Here is a 22,209-nt window from a genome sequence, read left to right on the forward strand (position 1 = left end):
ATATTGGTGCTGAAGTGGGGGTTCCCTACTTTTCTTTGCACACACTCCCCCAAGCAGAGCCTTGTATGACATCTGCAGCGGGGCATTGCAAACTGGCCATCCGAATGTGGCGGTGGACACTCGAAGAGAGCGTCACCTGCAGTCCCCCACGCCCTGGTCTCATATGTGCCTGCTTCACACGTTGACATCCTCTGCCCATCCCCAAGGGCATTTTCGGGAGAGGCTGATAGAGCCTGGAGCTCCCGCCATGGGAATGGATTCAGTATAGTCCATGCTCTCCATTCTTGGTACAGATGAAGAGGTTTTGCAAAGGGGCTGCGAGCACTGCAGGGTGACAGCAACCTGAGGCTGCAGGAATCATAAATTTGGAGAGGTTTCATGAGCTTTCATATGTTCCTGTCCCCCTTTTTATAGTTTGGAATGACCACAGGAATATCAGGAATAAATAAATGTCCCCCGATTGCAATTGTTTACTGCGAGAATTTGTGGAGAGCATGTAAACGCAGCTTGCGAGCTTCTCTGCCCTCCCTCCTCCAACTGGGGTTATGCACATAAGGAGTCACCTTCTACACAGATCACAAACAGTGCCCCCTGGAGTTGTGCACCAAGACAGCCCAAGGATGTGACTTCCCCCTTTCAGCGGGCATCTCTTCCCATGGTCATCTCTAGAAATGCCACTTCTGCCGAGGGTAGGGGTTGTTTTGGGCTCGACTGGATGCATCGTAAACCAGATGGCTCTCACTCAAATTAATGGATGCTTCCATTATGACGAGCACGTGGGGCCAAAGCCAATAGTATACATGCAAAAGTATGAGCTGACCCATGAGACCCTACCCCAGAATATCGTGATCTTTAATGCTCGCAAACTCCAATGTCAAAGATGGCAAGAGGAAAGAAATCGTGTGAATCAGCCAGTATCATGAGCTAATTCTTTTTTCAAAAAAAAAGCTTTATTGAGATAGAATTCACGTGCCATATAACTCACCATTTAAAGCAAACGAGTCAATGGTTTTTAGTCTATTCACACGGTCTTGCAACCATCAACAAATCTAATTTTGGTGCAGTTTCCTTACCCCCAAAAGAAACCCCATACCCATTAGCAGTCACTCCCCATTTCACTGCCATCCCAGCCCTAGGCTAACACTAGTTTCTGTCTCTATAGATTTGCCTGTTCTGGGCATCTCGTATAAATGGAATCATATGACGTGTAGCATTCTGTGACTGGCTTGTTTCCTTTAACATAATGTTCTCCGAGTTCATCCACATTGTCGCATGTTGCAGTAATTCATTCCATTTTATCACTGAAAAATATCCCATTGCATGAATATAGCACATACTGTTTAACATGTGGTTGGTTGGTGTACATTTGGGTTGTTTCCACTTTTTAGCTGTTACCAGTGACGCTGCTGTGAGCATTCATATGCAAGGTTTTGTGTTTTCACTTTCTATTGGGTATATACCTAAGAGTAGAATTTCTGGGCTATTTGATAACCCTATGTGTAGCATTTTGCCTTTCTCCCAGCAATGCATGAGGGTTCCAATTTCTCCACAGCTTTGTAAACACTTGTGATTGTCTGTCTTTTTTATTGCAACCATCTCAGAGGGTGGGAGGTGGTATCCCACCGTGGTATCCCATTTCCCTGACGGTAACGATGTTAGGTATCTTTTCATTTGCTTTTTGGCCATTTTATATCTTCTTTGGAGAAATATCTATTTAGCTCTTTTGCCAATTTTTTCAAATTGCATTATTCTTTAAAATCATTATTACCAAGTTGTAAGAAGTTTTACATATTTGGGGTACAAGTTCTTTATCAGATATAGATTTGCAAACATTTTCTCCCAGTCTGCAGGTTGTCTTTCCACTTTCCTGATGGTTTCATTTAAAGCACAAAAGTTTTGAATTTTGATGGAGTCAAATGTATCTATTTTTCCCTTTATTGCTTGTGCTTTTGGTGTCATATCTAAGAAAACTTTGCTAAGCCAAGGTCATGAAGATTTACACATGTGTTTTCTTCTAGCAGTTTTATAGTTTTAGCTCTAACATTTAGATTTATAATCCACTGGAATTAATATTTGCGTATCACATGAAGAAGGGGTCCACATCATTCTTCTGCATGTGGCTTTTTAGCTGTCCCGTTGTCATTTATTAAAAAGACTGTTATTTCCCATTGTGTTGTCTTGGAAGCCTTTTCAAAAAATCAATTGATCACAAATGTAAGGGTTTATTTCTGGGTTCTTGATTCTATTCCATTGATCTATGTATTAGTCCATGGCAATACAATGTCGTCTTGATTACTGTAGCTTTGTAGTAAGCTTTGAAATGAAGAAGTGTTAGTATTCACTTTTCTTCTTCTTTCTCAAGAGTGTTTTGGCTATTCTGGGTTCCTTGCATTTCCACATGAATTTTAGGATCAGTGTGTTAATTTCTGCAAAACAAAGGAGCTGGGATTTTGATAGGTATTGCATTGAATATGAAGATCAATTTGGGGAGTGTTGCCATCTGAACAATATAAGTCTTCCAATCCATGAATATGGGATGTCTTTCTATTTATTCAGATCTTTTACAATCTCTTTCAACAGCCTTATAGTTTAAAACGTACAAGTTTTGCACTTCTTTTATTAGATTTATGCCTAAATATTCTATTGTTTTTGATGCTGTTGCAAAAGGAATCGTTTCCTTAATTGTATCTTAGGATTGTTCATTGCTAGCGTATAGAAGTACAAGTGATTTTTATGTCTTGATCTTTTATCCTGAAACCTTGCCAACCTCATTATTTGTTCTAATAGGGTTTTTTTTAGCGTATTCTTTGATATTTTCTAAATACAAGATCATATCTCTGCAAATAGAGAGAGTTTTACTTCTTCCTTTCCAAGCTGGTCACTTTTTATATCTTTTTGTTCCTTAATTGCCCTGGATGAATTTTCTGGTACAACATGGACAGAAGTGGTGAAAGCAGGCATCCTTATCTTGTTACTGATCTTAGTGGGAAATAATTCAATTTGTCACCATTACTTATGATGTTTGTTGTGAGGTTTTCATAGATGATCTCTATCAGGTTGAGGAAATTCCCTTCTACTCCTAGTTCATTGAGTGTTTTTTTTATCATGAAAGGGTGTTGGATCTTGTCAAATGCTTTTTCTATGTCTATTGAGATAGTCGTATGGTTTGTGTCCTTTAATAATATTTTTATTATATTGATTTATTTTCACATATTAAACCAACCTTGCATTCCTGGAATAAACCTCAGTTGCTCATGGTATATAGTCCTTTTCATATGTTTCTGGACCTCATTTACAAGTATTTTGTTAAGGATTTTTGCATCTCCATGCATAAGGGATACTGGTCTGTAGTGTTGGAGGTATTTTTGTTTTTGTGTTATCTTTGTCTGGTTTTGGTATCAGGGTAATAATTGCCTCATAGAATTAGTTAGTAAGTGTCTTTCCTCTTATTTTCTGGAAGTTAACTAAGCATTAGTGTTAATTCTTCTTTAAATGTTTGATAAAATTGATGAGTGAAGCCATGTGGTTATGGACTTTTCTTTGTAGGAAGTTCTTTTTATTGCTAATTCAATCTCTTTATTTGTTATAGGTCTATTTATATTTTCTACTGCTGCCTGAGTCAGTTTTTGCAGTTTGTGTCTTTCTAAGAATTTGTCTATTTCATCCACTATCTAGTTTATCTATATAATTGTTCAGAGTGTTCCCTATAATCTTTTTTATTTCTGTAAGGCCACTGATTATGTCCCCTCTTTCATTCCTGATTTTAGTAATTTGACTCTTGTTTTTTCTCCTGGTCAGTCCAGCTAAAAGTTTGTCAATTTTGATCTTTTCAAAGAACCCACTTTTGTTCCTTCGATATTCTGTATTGATTTTCTATTCTCTATTTTATTGTATTTCTGCTCTAATCTCTATGACTTCCTTCTTTCTACTTGCTTTGGAGTTCACTTGCCTTTTTTCCCCCTTGTTCCTTAAGGTGGAAACGTTGGTGATTGATTTGAATCATTCTTTTTTTTTTTTTTTTTACCCATAAATTTCCCTTGAGCACTGCTTTAGCTGTATTCCATACATTTTGGCATGCTGTATTTTTGTTCTCATTCACGTTAAAATATTTTCTATTATTATCTGTGATTTCTTCTTTCATCCATTGCTTATTTAAGAATATGTTTTTAATTTCCATGTCTTTCTGAGTTTCCCAAATGTTCTTCTATTATGGATTTCTAATTTAGTTCTACAGTTAGAAAGTGTACTTTGTATGATTTCAACTTTTAAATGTATTGAGGCTTGTTTTATGGCTATAAGATCTGCCTTAGATACTGCTCCATATGCACTCGGGAAGGATGTCTATCCTGCTGTTATTAGGTGCAGTGTTCTGTAGATGTCTGTCAAGTCTGGATGATTTATAGTGTCTTTCAATTCTTTTATATCATTGTTAATCTTCTGTCTAGTTATTCTATCCATATTTGAAGGTGGGATATCAAAATATCCAATTATTATTGCTGGATATCTATTTCTCCCTTCAATTCTGTCATTTTTTGCTTCGTATATTTCAGGACTCTGTTGTTAGGAGCACATATGTTTATCATTTTTATATCTTCCTAATGGATTAATCATTTTATCATTATAAAATGTCTCTCTTTATCTCTGGTAACATTTTTGGTTTTAAAGTCTATTTTGTCTAGTTGTACAGCCACTCCAGCTCTTACGCTTGCTGTTTGCATGGTTTTGCTTTTTCCATCATTTTATTTTCATCCTATTCATATCTTTGAATCTGAAATACATATCCTGTGGAGAATATAGAGAGTTTTTTTTTAATCTAGGCTGACAACTTCTGCCCTTCGATTGGATTCTTTCATCCGTTATCAGTCAATGTTATTATTGATATGGTTGGATATATATCTGCCATTTTGATTTTTGTTTTCTCTCATGTATTTTTCGCTCCATGGATCTCCTTTCCTAATTCCCTCCCGCCTTTTGTTTTGCATTGGGTGAATATTTTCAAATATAACATTTTAATTCCTTTAAGAAATTTTTACCTGTTTTTTTAGTTATTTTCTTACTGGTTTTTCTTAGGCTTACATCTTAACCTATAAGAGTCTACTTCAGATTTATATTAACAACACCAGTGAGATATAGAAATGTTACTCCTATATAGTTCTAATCCCTCTGCCCTCATTTCATGCTATTATTATTATACATACCATGTCTATGCATGTTACAAACCCAATGAAACGTTGTTACAATTTTTACTTTATATAACTGTGTGTCTTTAAAAAAAACTTAGAGAATAAAGGAGGACAAGAATGAATTTATGGAGTTTGTGATAGTAGCCTTCTTATTTACCATTTCTAATTCTCTTCATTTCCTCCTGTGGCTTTGAGTTACCATCTGTGTCATTTCCTTAATCCAATATAGCTTGGTTCCCACTGCCTCCTCTGTTCTGTGATTAACCCTATTATGTTTATATATATTATAGGCTCAACAATACCCCTTAAAAATGTTGTACATTTGTCTCCAGCTTCCATGTTTTCTTATAAGAAATCTGTAATCATACAAATCATAATGTCTCTATAGGTAACGTATGGTTTTGCTGGGGTTTTTCCCTAGCTACTTTCAATATGTTTTCTTGTTTTTAGTTTTCACCTTTTTGATTATGATGGGTTTGAATTCCTCAAGTTAATCCTGTTTGGAGATTGCTTAGCCTCTTGAATCTGCAGGTTTTTGTCTTTCTCCAAAAATGGGAAATTTTCAACCATTGTTTCTTCAAATCTTTTTTTCAGCACTGTACTCTTTCTCCTTTCCCTCTGAGACCCTGATGACATGAATATTAAACATTTTATTGTTCCACTGGCCCCTGAGGGTATGTTGGGTTTTTTCCATCTTTGATTCTCTTTGCTGTTCAGATTGGATTATTTCTATTGATAAATCTTCAATTCGTTAACTCTTTCCTCTGTCATCTCCATCCTGCCATTAAGTTCATGCAGTGAAATTTTATTTCAATGATTATAATTTTTTCATTTCTAAAATTTCCAGTCTTTTTAAAAGATCTCCTCTTTCTTTCCTGAGACCTTCTGCTTCAATATGTGCTCTAAGAACACTTGTGATTGCTCATTTGATTATCCTAGAGTTGAACACTTTGTGGTTCTTCATACCCCGAATAACTCTGGATTGTATCCTGGACGTTTTTAACAGTACACTGTGAGACTCTGAGTTTTGTTTAAACCCTACGGAGAATGTTGATATTTTTGCTTAGTGAACAACCGACCTCATTAGGTTCCAGCCGCACATTCTGTGGCCGTGGTTCCCACGTCCCCTTAGTACTCAAAGCCTGAACAGTGCTCAGTGCATCGTCTGTCCTGGGTGTGCCACCCAGTGGTCAGTCCGGGGCCTGAGAGGTGGTTTATCCATCTGTTCGAGTCTCAAGGTTTTTCTGAGAACTGGAAGCTTTCCCTGAGCGCTCAGTGTCTCTGCTCCACAGCTCACATCTGGGTTTCCAGCTGCATTAAATTCAGGCTGGGGACACCGGAGGGAAAAAAAAAATGACAAACTCATCACTCACTTGGTGGCACTTTAAATCCTGGTCTTCTTCCTCAATATGCCCCAAACTATTTTCTTTTCAGAGTCCTCAGGTCATAATTACATACAGTGTAAAATAACGGTGAGGCATTATTCTGTCTTATCCAGACCTGGAACCTGAATAGGATTTTAGAAACCAAAAAGGAAAAGAGAAACACAGTTGAATGCAAATCCATTATTTTTAGTGGAAAGCTAATTAAGCTCTTTGTCTGCCCGTGGCAGGTTAGCAACACCATCTTCCCCTACAAAGGACAGCTTCATTATCATCGTCTAAGTTTTATACCCCAAGCATGGCTTTATCTAATTTTGCTTTATTTGAGAGAATTATTCAGATCCATTGAAATTTCCAGCTGCTCCTAAACTAGGTTGAATAAATGACTCTTAGGGACTTTCTGACTTTTTAAAGATACCTCGTAATCTGCCTACTCTAGGATTCTTGTGATTTCTGCAGCTGAGCTTCTGCAAGGATTCTTAACCCACAATCTGAAAGATTGACCTCCGTTATCGATAAGAAAGTTGACGGCGACGCACACTCCAAAAACACGAATTAAAAGACACTGGATCACGCTCGTCAGACGCAGACGTATTGTGCTGCCTATGGATTCTTTAAGAGCTGGCCTAGCAAGACACAAAGAAAGGTCAGAGAGCAGAGATGCCACAGTCCTCAACTCAAGGAAAGGCAGGATTCACATGACGGGAGCCGCAGATCCCCCAGTCAAACATCAGGGAATATTGTAGAAGGTATGAATTTTTGTTCTCCCTGTACTTACGTATTTTCTCCCCCATTGACACTGTGAACACCTGGAGATTCGGTGCAGGATAAGGGGCAAAGAAGCACTTGCCAGATACTTTTCTTCCCTACCTGGTCTAGTTGCAAAAGCTTAAGCTCATTGAGAATACGGAGTTGGAAGAGAGAGGTGAGTTTCTGAGGGAAATATGGAGACGGAGAGTTTCTCTCGGATAAAAAAGAAGCTACTTCTCCTGGGTGTGTGGAGTAGGACGTACAGTTCCCCTCATCATCAGGGACCTGTGCCAGACCTCGAACTATGCCCCAAATTGTGCCTGGACCTCAGAGACAATGGCCACATGAGGTCCCAAGGGGTGTGGACCTCAGCCTGGACTCCCAGCTTCACCAAAGATTCTAGGACCCAAACCTGGGTCAGAGGCAGCAAAGAGGGCTTCAGACGTGAAGGGTCCACAAGGGCCAGCAATGGATGTCTCTGTTCTCACCCATCTATGCCCCAAGCAGCCTCTCAGCTGTCTCTGCCCCGCCTCGAACTCCAAATCCTAAGCACAATTTCTAGAAGAAGCTGGGATGGCAGAGTGTCATAAAAACGACTTTTGTATTCCTACCGGGGACTCAGAGACAAAATTAAGTGGATTTAAAGACACCGAAGACGCAGGACATTTCTGGCACACCCGAGCTGCAGACTGAGATTCTGGTCCAGCACGCCCCCATCCCCCAGCGCCACACGCACGACAATAAACAGGAAACAGAGACATAACCTTTGCGGGAGGAAGAATTTTTAGCAAATATATGCGGCTGCCAAAGACAGGGAGCCTTCTCCAGCCAAATGGTTACAGCCTGGGTTTTATTTCTAAGTATCTTTTTAGCATTATGTTGTCACCTAAAATAAGTAGCACTTCTCGTACAAGTGGGAGAAGATCCTAATTGGCTCTGGCCCGGGAGTTCCTCACACGTTTCAGGCGGCAAAGGATGAGCAGCATATGCAGTTAGACTAATGGCTTCATTTTTTAAGACACCGAGGATGGTTTATGTGCTATTCCCTATTTTACTGCGCACAGATTAACAATCGCTCATCCCAAGTAGAGAGCCGTGTTGGGGGGGCGCGTTTCATTTACCGGCCGCTCTGAGCCTTCTTGATTGGTTTCTCTCTCCCCTGCTGAGGTCAATAACCAGCTCCGATGTGATTTCTGCTGAATCAGTTTGCTGCCATTTTTCTCGTCCTCCCTCCCGACGTTAATTATCTCTCTGATTGAGCACTGGGCTGAAATACAGAGCTTTCAATAGTGGAAAAATGTATTTCTCCTCATTTGACGGTCTTTCATGTTGACTTTCAGCTCCCTCCCCGCCTCACTGAGGTCGGTAGTGGATAGCCACCTGGCTCTGCGTCCTCCATCCGGGAGCCGCAGGCAGACTTTGCGGTGCTGTCTTCTCAGACTTCAGAATCCAGAGTTAATGTAGGGATAAAAGGATTTTATTCTCCTTCCCTTTCCGGTGAAATGCACTCTCAACCTCTTATTTTAAAACAGTCCTTCCTTCTAGAAAACTGCGATATTTCTCTCTTCTATCTCCTGGGAATTCATATGGCTCATCTTTCAGAAAAATAGCTCTGCCACCAGGTGACCAAAAGTAGAAGTGAAGTTCAAACAAATAACTTTAAAAAAAAAAAAGAAAAACCCTTTTCTCAAAGAGAAACTAATTTTTTGTCCAATTTAGGATCTGGATAGATGCCAGATGCCTCCCACTTACCAGAACTTCAGACATTCGTTCCAGAAACCTCCTCCGTCGGGCGATGGGCTCGCGGTGACATAGAGATGAAGACATTCTAGCCGCCAGCCTGGCACAAGCTGTATTCTCCATGAATGGTCATTAATATGAGACGAAGGCCATTAGGTAAGCCAAAAATGCTGATAATGGAACTTATTGTTATCATCACAAGGAAAAGAAGGTGAGTTATGATCTCTGTTGTCCGTGGCGATGGAGAAAGGACGGGTGGATGAAACCTACGTATGAACACGAAGCGCCATCTTCACAGCACAAGGGGTCCAGATATGTCCCTCCATCCCCTCTGTGATCACAGCTGCACCTTCAGAGGCCAGCCTTTGATAAATCTATTAATAGGAGCACCCCTTAGGTGCCCCTCAAAACCCTCACCCTGATAGCATCTTACCAACTTGTCCCTCCGTAGAAGCATCTACAGTAGAGTGTCATGGTTCCCAGTAGTTATATTCTCTAAGGCCCCCGCGAACACTGAATTAGCAGACACTGAATTAGCGGGTCCCGAACCCTGCTCCCGGGAGAAATAGGACACCGCTCCGGAGGGAGCCCCTGGTCACAACAGTGTTGTAAACAGATCAATATATAACTTTGTCTGTGTGTGTTTCTGTTTAAAGTCACTTTATTTAATCTCTATATATTGTCGATTCGTCAACACTGACCTCATAGCCAACCACACTCTATCTCAGGCCTGGACGAAGCTCACCGAACGCACGCGTGTGTTTTCTCCCTGAGGGACGTCACGGCCCTCTCGCACCCGGGAACGCTGGGCAGAACTGAGGCTGGAGCTGTTTTAAACGGCAAAATCACCAACCAAAAGCACAAACGTGCGAAGAGAACAGTTGTTTACCGTACGAGCTGGAACAAGAAGGCAGCGTGTGTCCTTGTTGGACCCCAGCTGGGAACGCGTCCGTTGGGTGACTCAAATGTCTCGCACGGTCCTTGAACGACCGTGAATGTGCCACGGGTGTTCACTTTGGGTTCACAAATAAATGCTAAGGAGCTGATGGAGCTGTATACGCGGGATCCAGGAATGACAAGGATGGACTCTATTTTCTAAACCTCTTTACACCTTTCCTATCAGAATCTCTGTGTCTTCACAACACCTTCTGTCTACGTGTATTGGTGTCCTCATCGCCTCCTCTTATAAGGATACCGGACATACTGGCTTAGGCCCACCTCAGTGACCTCATTTTACCTTGGTGACCTCTTTCAAGGCCCTACTGTCAAATACAGTCGAATTCTGAGCTGTTGGGGGGTTAGGACCATAGAGTATGAATTTGAGGAGGACACAGTAAGCCCACAATGATCCCATGCCTTCAAGTCGCTACTAAGCCGCGCGGATTTACTATCTCACTTGAGATGTCAGGATCTTAACCATCTCCCCTCTCAGAGCTACTGCGTTGAATTTTCAGTGTGAGCAGAAGGGACTTTGATCTGTTAAGAGTTGGGATCAGGCTACCAGGTTTGGGCCCGTAACGAAGACTGAGATGTCAAATGAAACAGACAAAATGAACCGGCGAGTGAGGTGTGGGCATCTCCTCCCAGGAGAGTCAGTTACTCCGGAGACTGGAGAGAAAGCAGCCTCACCTGAGCCTGGACCGGAAGGATGCTCGTGTCCCGTAGGAAGGCCTGGACCCCGAGGCCTCGGGTGGTCCCGGAGGGTACCTGCTCTGCTTGTCCCTGGTGACCTGTATAAGCTGGGGATGAGGGGTCCTGTGGGGGAGGCCGTCATCTGGGAGCAGGGACCGCCCCCCGTGCCTCTGGGCCTCGGACCATAGAGGAATCGAGAACAGTCCTTGGTGAATTCAGGCAGACTTCCGCTCTGGCTCCCAAACTCATCTACTCATGCCACTCCAACGTTACGAGCTGAACGGTGCCCCCCATCCCCTCAACTAGGTGTGGAGGCCCTCACCCCCAGTGCCGTGAACGTGACCTTATTTGGAAACAGGGACTGTGCAGATTGTCAAGTTAAAATGAGGTCACTGGGGTGGGCGCTGATCCGATATGACTGGAGTCCTCATGAAAGGGAAATTTGGACCCAGACACGCGTAGAGAGCAGGCCATGGGAAGCTGAAGGCAGAGACCAGGATGATGTTCCATAAGTCAAGGAACCCCAAAGATTGCCAGGAAACCACCAGAAGTTAGGAGAGGGGCCTGCAACGGAAGCTCCCTCACTCCCTCAGAAGGAACCATCCTTGCTCACACTTTGACCTCAAACTGAACGCCCCCAGGCCGTGTGACAATACATTTCTGTTGTTTAAGCCGTGTGGCGCTTTGTGACGGCAGCCCTAGCAAACTCAGGCGCAGAAACATTACCTTTAAATCAGATTCTTTGTCTCCACCGCTTAAAACTCACCATCCCACTTAGGGTAACTTTCACGCTCCTCACCAAGGCAGACAAGCCCTGCGTGGCCCAGCCTTTGGTGACATGTCCCCCATTTCATGCCTCTTCGTGAAATTCAGCATACTGCAGGCTCACCAGACCGCTTTCTGTAACACAGACATACCAGAGCCTTTGCTACCTCAGGGCCTTTGCACCAGCTGTCCCTGTCATCCCAGGTTGACGGTTCTTTCCCCAGGTTATTTTGTCATTTTGCTTTCAGTGAATACGTCACCCCCTCTGAGAGGCCTCTGTGACAATCACATCAAATGGAATACACCCCCACACCCCAAGCCCTCATTCTCTTCCATTTCCTGCATAGCATTAATTGTGATCTGAAATTATCTTGGGGAAGAAAGAACTGAAAGGAAATACGCCAGAATGTCGCCAACGGTCATATCTCTGACGAGTTTACACACAGCGTGATTTCAGCTGTCTGCTTTCTAGAGCTTCTGCAATTAACATGCATTATTTTCTAATCAGAAAAGAGGCAATAGCTGCTCAGAAAACGGTCAACAGTTCACCGCCATCTGTCCCTTCTAGGCGGTTCTCCAGCGGAATTTCCTTCCAGGGGATTGTGGCGGTTTTCAAGCGCTTCCTTAGAATTCTTTGCACTTTGTCCCTCCCTCCAGAACTAGGCTGACGTGGGTGAGCTGCTTGTGCCCCAAAGGATGAAGCAGAAGCGACACTGTGTGACTTCCAAGGTCAGGTCAGGAGAAGCCCTTGCTCTTGGACGCTTGCTCTGGAGGCGTCTGGAGGAAACGGGACGCCGGGTCAGAAGTCCAGCTGCTCCAGAGCCCAGCGTGCTGGAGGGGCCACTGCAGGCGCTCCAGCCACCAGCCCCAGGGACCGCCAGCCTCCCGCGGGAGCCGGTGCGGTGCCATCTCGGATGTCCATCGCCGAGCGCTCCTCGGACAACCGAGCGTCAGCCACCGTCTGATGGCACCAGCACGAGTGACTCCGAGTGAGGACCGCCCTGCCGAACCCCTCCCGCCTTCCCGTCCCCAAAATCCTGAGCAAAATAAAACGATGGTTGTTCAACATCCCTAAGTTTTGGGGTTGGTTGTTTTGCAGAAACTGGAACAGTTATTTCTTCATAGAAAAATAGTGATTTCCTGGTGGATTCAAAGGAGCTGGGAATGACGGGGTGAACAGCTGGGGGGCACGCCCTGGGGGACTGGAGCCAGGACGCAAAACCCTCCTTCTGGGACGAGGCAGGGCGCCAGGGAGATGGAGCCCGCTGGACCCCCAGCCGTGGTGTGGTTGCTCTTCATGCGCAAACTGAAGCTTCGAGCCCCCCGCCTCCCACTCGCTTCCACATGCAGCTCACCCTCCACACAGAGGACTCAGGACCAAGCCGAGCCCTGGGCAGAAAGGACTTGGGTAGCTCTCCCCACAACAAGGTGAGACTCAGCATCACGCCTGGGGTTCCTTAAGCCTGGCCTTGTTGTGCGCTGGTTTTGCTGTTTTCCGTTGGATTCTGGAAACCTGCTTAAGAGTCTTTTGCCGAGGAGCTGCCAGGGTAGAGTGGAAACCACCAGGCCTTCAGAATCAGACAGCTCTGCAAATGTTCTAGCTCTGCTCTGCTGCTCTATCAGGCACGAAGTTGGCTGCAATTACGAGAAAATTTGAATAACCTGGGTTTTAAAAAGAGGGGGTTATTTTTCTTACAGAAATCTGGAGGTAGGCAGCCGCTGGCGTTGCTTTTGCTGCTTTAGTACTGTCATCAGGGGCTATGTTAGCTGTGATAGGCATGATTTATTTTTTAATTTTTTGCCTCATGGTTACAAAATGGCTGCAGCAGCACCACATGGCACATCTGCTAACAAGGCAGTGAGGAGGGAAGAAGTATGAGAAGTTATAATAACCACATCTTTCTTTTCTTTTTTTTTTAACAAAAAAGTGAAAGTTGGGGCCAGCCCCATGGCATAGCAGTTAAGTTCATCACACTGCACTCCAGCAGCCTGGGTTCACAGGTTTGGGTCCCGGGTGCATACCTACACCACTTGTCATCCATGCTATGGTGGTGACCTGCATATAAAGCAGAGGAAGACTGGCACAGATGTTAGCTCAGGGCCAATCTTCCTCAGCAAAACAAAAAAGAAAAAAGTGACAGTTTTTCCAGAACTCCATGTAGCAGTCTTCTCCTTAGGATTCGTGAGTCAGAACTGGACCACGTGGCTTCCCCTAGCTGCGGGAGAGGCTGGGGGATCTGGGAAACAGCTTTGTCCCGGTTGTCTTAGAAAATGAGAAGTCATCACTTGGGGCTGTGTGCATTGCAGCCTTAAACTCAAGTTCCTCTTAGCGAGGAAGAAGGGGTGGCGGGGTTTAGAGACATGGTAAGCAGCGTCCACGCTGGCCACTTGACCAGTTTAATGGCTTAGTGACGTGGAGCCAGGCTGCCTCGCCTGTCTAGATACATCATGAAATGTCTAGAATCAGCCCGGTGACAGGTCACATCACGGGAACACAGAAACGTTCACAGTTCTGGCTCAGAGACCAGTAATCTGGATGCTCCAGAGACAACTTTTTGCTGGAAGTCTTGATGATATAGAGCAGATGACGTGAGCTGCACTCTCTCAGTCTGCATCGGGCTGGAGATGCCAGATGGAGGCTGCGTTACAGCCCTGACCACGCTGTCAGGCCTCGGCTCTCAGCTCCTTTATGGCCCGTGATTACCGTGCCCAGCAGGGGACACCACTGCCCACCCAGCTCTCGCTTTGCCTTTACTACTCTGTGGCACTTACACATTCGTTTCTGGAGTTTTCACATTTTTGCAGGATTGTTACCTACTGCACAGATGCATCTGAGCCAGTTTCGGTAGTGAGAGAACAGGCTTTCATTTCGCCCAGGACGATATCATCAAGGTTGTCCTGCGATGGCAGACAATAAGACACTGCTCTCGCCCCGAACCCAGATGCATTCTCTCCTCCTCGTCTGAACTTGTTGTCGTGAATCAAGCTGATTTCCTGTCACCAGCCTAAATTGGTACTTGCTGCAGCCTCTTCGCCCTGCAGAGAAATCCCTTTTACCGCCGTATCCCGGAGGCCAAGTCTTTGGCTCCCTCTAACCGGGATAAAGTGACTCATTCAACTATTCCACTGCCCTTCGGAGTGAACACGGCTGCTAAAGGACATTTTTCTCCGTCTCCTCCTGGAGATCATGTACAAGAAAGAAGGATAATTTTAAAACCCCGTGAACCCCATCTTCGAGGAAACCAGAAAATAGATATAGTCCACAGACTTTGAAGTACGTGTACGGACTAGCCAAGCAGCCGGGATGGAGCAGACCCGGACGGGAGGCAAGGAAGGGATGGAGTGAGGCGAGACCAGTGGGGGCTGAAGAAGGCACCTGTTAAAATGCACCCCGTAAGGATGAGGGGTCTGCCCTGAAACAACAGCTGAACCTACTGTCTGCAACAGAGAGGGGGTACTGGGGCCAGAGGCTGGTGGAAGAAGTGCCCATGGACCTGGTTTGGGTCAGAGAAGCAGAGGAGGTGGGGCTGTAAAGAAAAGAGCCGCGTTTATGAGAAATAGCCTAACTCCAGCAGGGGAGAAGAAATATCAGCCCAGGGGGACCGATTATATTCTTCCATCCCTCACGGACGTCCTGCAAAGAGCTCACCCAGCAGATTGCTTGCTGTCGTCCCCAAATCTTTCCTTTCTTTTTCCATGTTAATGGAGTTTTAGCCGGGCAGATGGCCACCCACCTGGAGACTACATTTCCCAGCGTCCCTTTCAGCTTGATGTGGTCATGTGACTACCAGGGGCCAATGGGATGTGAGCAGAAGGGAAGTGCCTAAATTTCCGGTCTAAGGGCAAACCAGTTGTGTTGGACTTCTGCCCTTTTTTCCTTCTTTCCCCCAGGCTGGAATGCAGATGTGGGCGCAATGCCACTTCCACTCTGTTAGATGTGGACAAGAATCTAGGGGGTGAGAAAATGGCAGGAACCTGGGTCTTGAGTGACTTCATGGCGTATGGAGCCTCCCCAACAGCCAGGCCTGTTGTGTGCGACTGACAGGCTGCTCTCTGACATAGGCTATTGGTTTCTATATCCTTTACCCATATCCTGTATTTATATCCTTAATATAAATTTGCACCCAGAAGTGAGGAGTGGCCATAACAAAAACCTAAAATAGTGTCACAGGCTTAGTGGCCTGTGAGGGGCTCCCTGGAAATGGGGCGAGCCTGAGCCCTCACTCCATCCCTCTGTCTGTGAGTGGACCTCCCCAGGGGCCAGAGAGGCCCAGTGTCTCCAGGTCCTGGGCCTCCACTTCCTCCCTGTAGAATTAAGGGACTCTCTCTGGAGTCCTGTCACTCTCTACACAGTTGCCAATTAACTTCCAAAGCTTGTTCTTAATCCAGGATCCCAAGTTTCAGAGAAATTTGCCCCGAAAGCCCCAACTGTGCAGAAACACAAAAATATTTTCTCTGCAACAAGCCCAGAGTACACATATCGCACTTGTCATCGACCTCTCATCCTTTTCCCTTTTTTATTTCACAGAGCTCAAAACAGGCTTCCCAGGCATTCTGCAAGATGTGAGCTCTCCGGACAGGACGAGTCCAGCTCACCATGGAAAAGCAGCAAGGGCTCTCGACAAGGGTTGTTACACATCTCGCCAATTAGCTGTGGACCGCTACAGGTAGACGCTTGGGGTATCTTCCGCAGAGTCTAATGCACTTCTTTGCCCACGCTGGGCGGCCAAATGTTTGTTCACTGACTTTTGAAAAGACTCAAACTCTTGGCTGTGAAATGATTTCTAGCCGGAGGATGCGCTCAGTCCCAAAAACAACCACTCACGGGCTTCCCTAACCAGCTTCCAGTGCGTGTTTCTCAAATGGTGGTTAGTAGAAGAAACTCTTCTTTTCGGCCCCAAACAAAATCGTACCCCAAGCGTCAATATATAAAAGGCGACCAAAGTGGATTGGATTGTGGTGGGTTCAGAGGGCACAATGACCCTACCTTAGGGCTCATCTGACCCCCGTCCCTCCTTCCTCAGCCAGTCTCTGGGATCAGAGCAATCTTTGTTCAGATAGAAGCGACGAATTTCACAGCTTCTCTGGGGCCCGCCAAGGACCACTTTATCCTGTCACAGAGCCTAGAAATCATAGATTAACTACCGATGCACACAGTAGCATGGATGAACCTCACAAACGTTTTGCTAAGTGAAAGAAATTGGGCACAAAAAAAAAGTGTATACTATTTTATTGCATTGATATGAAATTCTACAACAGACAGAACAAATCTATTGTGACAGAAAGCCAATCAGTACTTTCCTCCGGGGTGGCTGGAGACAGGGACGGACCGGGGAGGGGCAGGAGAGACGGATGGGTGATACAAAGTTCTGCATCTTGAGAGAGGCCTGGCTCACACAGGTGTGTGCACCTGTCACCACTCGTCACATGGGAACACTGAAGACTTGTGCATTTCCCTGCATGTAAATTTCACCTCGAACAAAGAAACAGAAACAAACAGGGAGCCTGGGGGCTGAGGATCTGGCATGGTGAGCGGCCTGTTGTTGGGGAGGAAGTGAGGGTGAGAGGGCCACTGAGAGCTGACCCTGGATGGACAGGCTGGAGCTGACCGTGCAGCTGTGACCAGGTGATGGGTTGCAGTGAAAGTTCAGTGTAAAAGCATGAGGTGACCAAAATGATATTTCAGGAAAATGATTGTTTCGTCACTATTTCAAGTGGGCACATCTCAGCGCTTGCCGTGAACACTGCTGTGAATTCTGGTCACCATGCACGTGAGCCTCTTTACCGTCTTTGGGAATCAGGCAGGGCTGCCTCCACCTCCCACCACACGGGCAGAAGGTGCCAGCCCCTCGCTGTCTCACCTCCCAGACTGCTGAGCAAGGGCTCATGGCCTGGGCTCCAGGGTCGCCCGTCCTGGAATCAGAGGCAGTAGGCAAAGGAAAACAGACTTCATGGATCTGTTCTGCCAGGAGTGGCCACAGCACAGCAGCTGTGTCCAGTGTCTGGCGCCAAAGAGAGGCAGCCCCGGTGTTGGAGATTAAGGGGCCAGTGGAGCAAGCAGACGTCTCAGGGCCCCGGGGTGGGGACCACAGCATCTTTCAGCCTGTGCGAACCGGGGCATCATTCCTGGCAAGGCAGCCTCCACGCCCGATCCTTAGACCCCGTGCAGATTCTGTGAACTCCCTAACGTCCTCTGAACAAAACCCTTTTCTGCTTTAATTAACCAGATTCCGTTTCTGCCGCTTGTAACTAAAAACCTTAACGAAGAACACTCCTCTGCTTTGAGTGTTAGTTCCTTGGCTTTGAAAGCAGTCACGGCAGAGACGTAAAGAAGAGGGTGGAAGCTGGGATTTGAAACCCAGCTCTCCCATTAGTCCATGCTGTAACCATAATGAGATTCTCATACTTGTGTCTCTGGGACTCCTCACCTGAGAATGTGAGAGTTAGAGCAAACGATCGCAAGCAAATGGGACGAGGGCTCTCGCTTGTCACCTTTCTCCGCTGCCTGCTTAACGCGCCTCCCCTCCGAGACTGGCCCACAGAGGCGAGGTCAGACTCTGCACCTTGCTGCCTTGAGAGCTGAGTCCACCCCCGTGCGCTTAGCTTAACCATCAGGACCAAGAGCTGAAAATTCTTGCTCAAGCGCAGACAGCTGTAATGCAGGAAAGGACCTCATGGCTTGCCTCAGAATCTTCTCCAAAATCAACTTATCTGAACCGTGGATTTCCCAAACAGACCCTTCCCAGGACAGCAAGTTGTCCCCAGAAGAGTCATCTCATGGTTAACACGTCCAAAAGCCAGCTCCATCTCATCCGCCCGAGGCCACTCCCGGCGGCATCTTCCCATCTGAGTTGGTGTTGTCTCGTTCCCTCCAGCTGCTCAGGCTGCAACCTTGGAGACGCTCTTCACTCTTCTTTTTTGCTCCCATTTCACCATGAAATCATCAGGAAATCTTGGAGCCTGCATCTTGAAAGCGAACCCAGAATCTGAGTGACCCCATCGCCTCCTCTGCTTCCATATGCTGGATTCTCGCAGGGTCCTCCAACTGCGCTCTCGGCCTCTCTGCTCTCTCCTCTTTCTCACTCACACTTTTTCATTCATGCCATCCCAGCCTCCTGAGTGCCCCTGTGATACCGCAGGGCCTTTGCACAGACTGCCTTATCTCCCTAGAACACACTGCCCCTGACGGCTGTGCAGCTTGACATCTCTCCTTCAAATGTTTGCTCCAAGGTCACTTTCTCCTTAAGTTCTCTCTTGACCACTCGTTCAAAGTACCAACACCTCCCCCATTATTCCAGATCTTTCTTACCCTCCTGTATTTTTTCCCATAGCCCTTACCACCTTCCGTGATGCTGTGCCCTTTATTTGTGTGCTATGTTGGTTTATTGTCCGTGTCTCCCCGCTAGAACGTAAACTCCAGGCCAGCAGGAATTTTTACTTCCTTTCTTTCCTGACACGTCACCCAGAAAAGAGCCAGACTCAGAGGGGGTGCTCGATTAATATTTGTTGAATAAATAAGTGAAATTTAAAAAGTGGCAGCTATTTCTTCTGTAATAGAGAGCTTTTGTGGAGATTACAAAACAAATCAAATAGTGTGGTCATCAAAACTTACTGTCCGTGGTGGCGCATTTTGAAATATGAAGATCTCTAGCTTTGCTGAAATGGTTGTCATTTTTTTCGTTTTATCAGCTACATTTAGAAGCTTTCCCGCTTCGTAGAAAACAATTGATCACTTACCCCGGGAACAGCGGCATTTTTTCTCCCGTCTGGACCCAGATAACAGCGGTCAGAGGGCACACCGCGAGCATTTGTAACCCCTCGCACACTCCCAGGGATGGGCTGGGTTGTGCTACAGGAACAAACAGCCCCAAGATTTCAGTGGCTTAAAATAGAAAGGGTTGGGGCTGGCCCCGTGGCCGAGTGGTTAAGTTCGCGCGCTCCGCTGCAGGCGGCCCAGTGCTTCGTTAGTTCGAATCCTGGGCACGGACATGGCACTGCTCATCAGACCACGCTGAGGCAGCGTCCCACATGCCACAACTAGAAGAACCCACAACGAAGAATACACAACTATGTACCGGGGGGCTTTGGGGAGAAAAAGGAAAAAATAAAATCTTAAAAAAAAAAAAAATAGAAAGGGTTTACTTCTCACTATGAAGTCCCCAGTGGACCTCTGTGACTGCCCAGCCAGCTGCCCTCCGTGGGATGGCTCCTTTTTGCACCTCCGTTGTAAGTGTGCAAACGTGATGGTTTTGGCAGGCGAAGAGAGTCCTGGAGCCTCGACAGGCGTTTAAATGCTTCCACCTGCAAGCGACGTGCTCCACTTCTCTTTCGCTGCATTGGCCAAAGCCAGTCACGTGACCTGAGAGGATTATGAGCCAGAAAGGAGGGGAACTGGGGATACTCGATGCCATCACGAGCGAAGCTGAGTATCTTTTGTATGTTTTTTTGAGCTCTTTGTTCTTATCTTTCGTCAATCTTGCTAATAAACTGTTCTCATTAATTTGGAAGAACTCCTCATACAATCAGAGAGTCAACCCTTTGCTTCCGAGGCAGGTTGCCAACACGATGTTGCAAGTCATCTTTCGACTTATGATTTGCTTTTTTTTACGGCGTTTTTGTGCCGGGCAGAGTTTTAACATTTTTAAAACCTTTTTCTTGTGAAATAAAACACGGGGCCGGAAAAACACACAAAAGAGATGGCGAGCTTCGTGGGTGGTTTTAAGGCAAAAGCCGTTGTTAATGCCACCCTGGTGAAGAACAGCCTGATTGGAACCCCCATCTAGTCCAACCACGGCTTTCTCTCTCTCTCTCCACAAAGCGAGCCCCTCCTGACTCGTGTGTCCATCACCTCCCTGCATTCCTGAACACATCGATCACCCAGCATGCATCTCTAGAACCCTGCAGTTCCGTCTGGCCCACTTTTTAAAAATTGTGCTGTCTTGTAAGTCTCATTTAATCTCGGAAATTCTCTTCCATCCTTTTTTTCTGGCAACTTATGGGTGGAAGAATCTGGGGTACATTTGGCTGCTTGCATGCCACAGTGCCCTTCAGCATGACCCCCTCATCTCTGTATTTCCTGCAAATGGGCCACCCGATCCAGAGGCTTCATTAGACCCAAGCTCGAGCCCTTTGGCCAGACTCTAGATGGGGGTCTCCAGTCTACTCGCATGGGCTCGACTCTCCAGCGCCATGTTAAAAATAACAGTACTGGCAGGCATCATTATAATGCTACTGATTTGAGTGACAATACTTCCAGGAGATTGCCATTAAGCGTGACACTGGATTTTGAGCTGGGATAAATACGCTTTATTATGTATCTGTGGTGGATAAGGTAGTATCCTAATATGTCTATATTTCTTCAAGTGCTTTTTTTAAGAAATTAGAATGCCCTTTAGTATAAAATGAAGATGATCTTTTCATTTCCCTTCGAATTATATTCTTTTACTAGATTTCCTCAAACTGAATTGTTCTTATATGCCTCCCATAATAACATGTCCTTGGTCATGATGTATTTGAAAATGGCACCAGATTCGTTCATTAATATGATATTTTATTGGTAATTTTTGCATCTACGTTCATGAGTGAGAATGGCTTGCAGTTTAATATTGCAGCTGTCATCATTTGTGGAGGTGTCACGTCTACCGCTACTGCAGTCTGCTGAGTATTGATATCGGGGTTACGCTCTCTGCCTAAAAAGAATTTGAAATTTCCTCTTTTTCTGGCCACATGCTGCTTGGCTGGAGTTGATCCTCTGGGGTTCCCAAGAAGGACTCTGAAAAAGATGTTTTTTTAGTTCTTTTGCATCAAACGCATTTTTGTGGGTGTCCTTTACTTCAAGGACACTTCGGCTGGGTGTAAAATTGTGGCTCACACCCTCTTCCCATGAGACTACTGAAAGGATTTCTCTATTTTCTTTTTTTGCTTGGAATGTGGCCATAAAAACATCTGAGACTCGCTTGAATTCTCTTCTTCCATCTTCCTTTTCTTCATGGCTGCCCAAAGGAATTTTTTCTCTATCTTTGAAGTTATTAACCAGTTAGGAAGGTTTTGATGTCAACTGCTCTGAGCTGCGTAGCGTGCTCCTTTGTTACGTGGGTTCAAGTCTTCTTTGATTTCAAAGACGTTTTCTTGAATTGCATCTTCAATATTTCTTCTATTCCTTTCTGGTTTTCTTCTTTGGGGACTCCAATTATGCGTATGTAGGATCTCTTGCACAGCTTATGTATCATTCACTCTATCTCCACTTTAAAACTGTGTCTCTTTTAGGCTTTTCCCTTTTTTGCTTTTCATTTCTCGCCTCTACGTCAGCTGTAGGCTACAACTTTATTATTTTTAATTATTTTTATTTTTGGCAAGATCCCTTTTGCTCCTTCCAATTCCACCTACATTTCTGAGATGGTTTTCCCTTTTCTTCTACTTCTTTCCTGAGTTCTGTTGACTTTTGCTTTATTCCTCCTTCTCTCTCACCTGAGATTTTGAGTGTTTTATTTGTCATCTTCTTTATTCGTGATTGTTTCATTAATTTTTAAAAAATGCATGGTGAGCTGTTTTGTTTGCAATTTTCTTCTGTATACTATGGTGTGGTAGGCAGGATAAGGGCCCCCCCCAAAGATATCCACGTCCTTATCCGTGCAATCTGTGACTATGTTATATTACATAGCAAGGGAGAATATGTGTTGCAAATGGAATTAAGGATGCTAATCAGATGACCTGAAAATAGGAAGATTATCCTGGATTATATGGGTGGGCTCAGTGTA

The sequence above is a fragment of the Equus przewalskii genome, chromosome 12 (assembly GCF_037783145.1).
Source record: "Equus przewalskii isolate Varuska chromosome 12, EquPr2, whole genome shotgun sequence".
Taxonomy (NCBI): domain Eukaryota; kingdom Metazoa; phylum Chordata; class Mammalia; order Perissodactyla; family Equidae; genus Equus; species Equus przewalskii.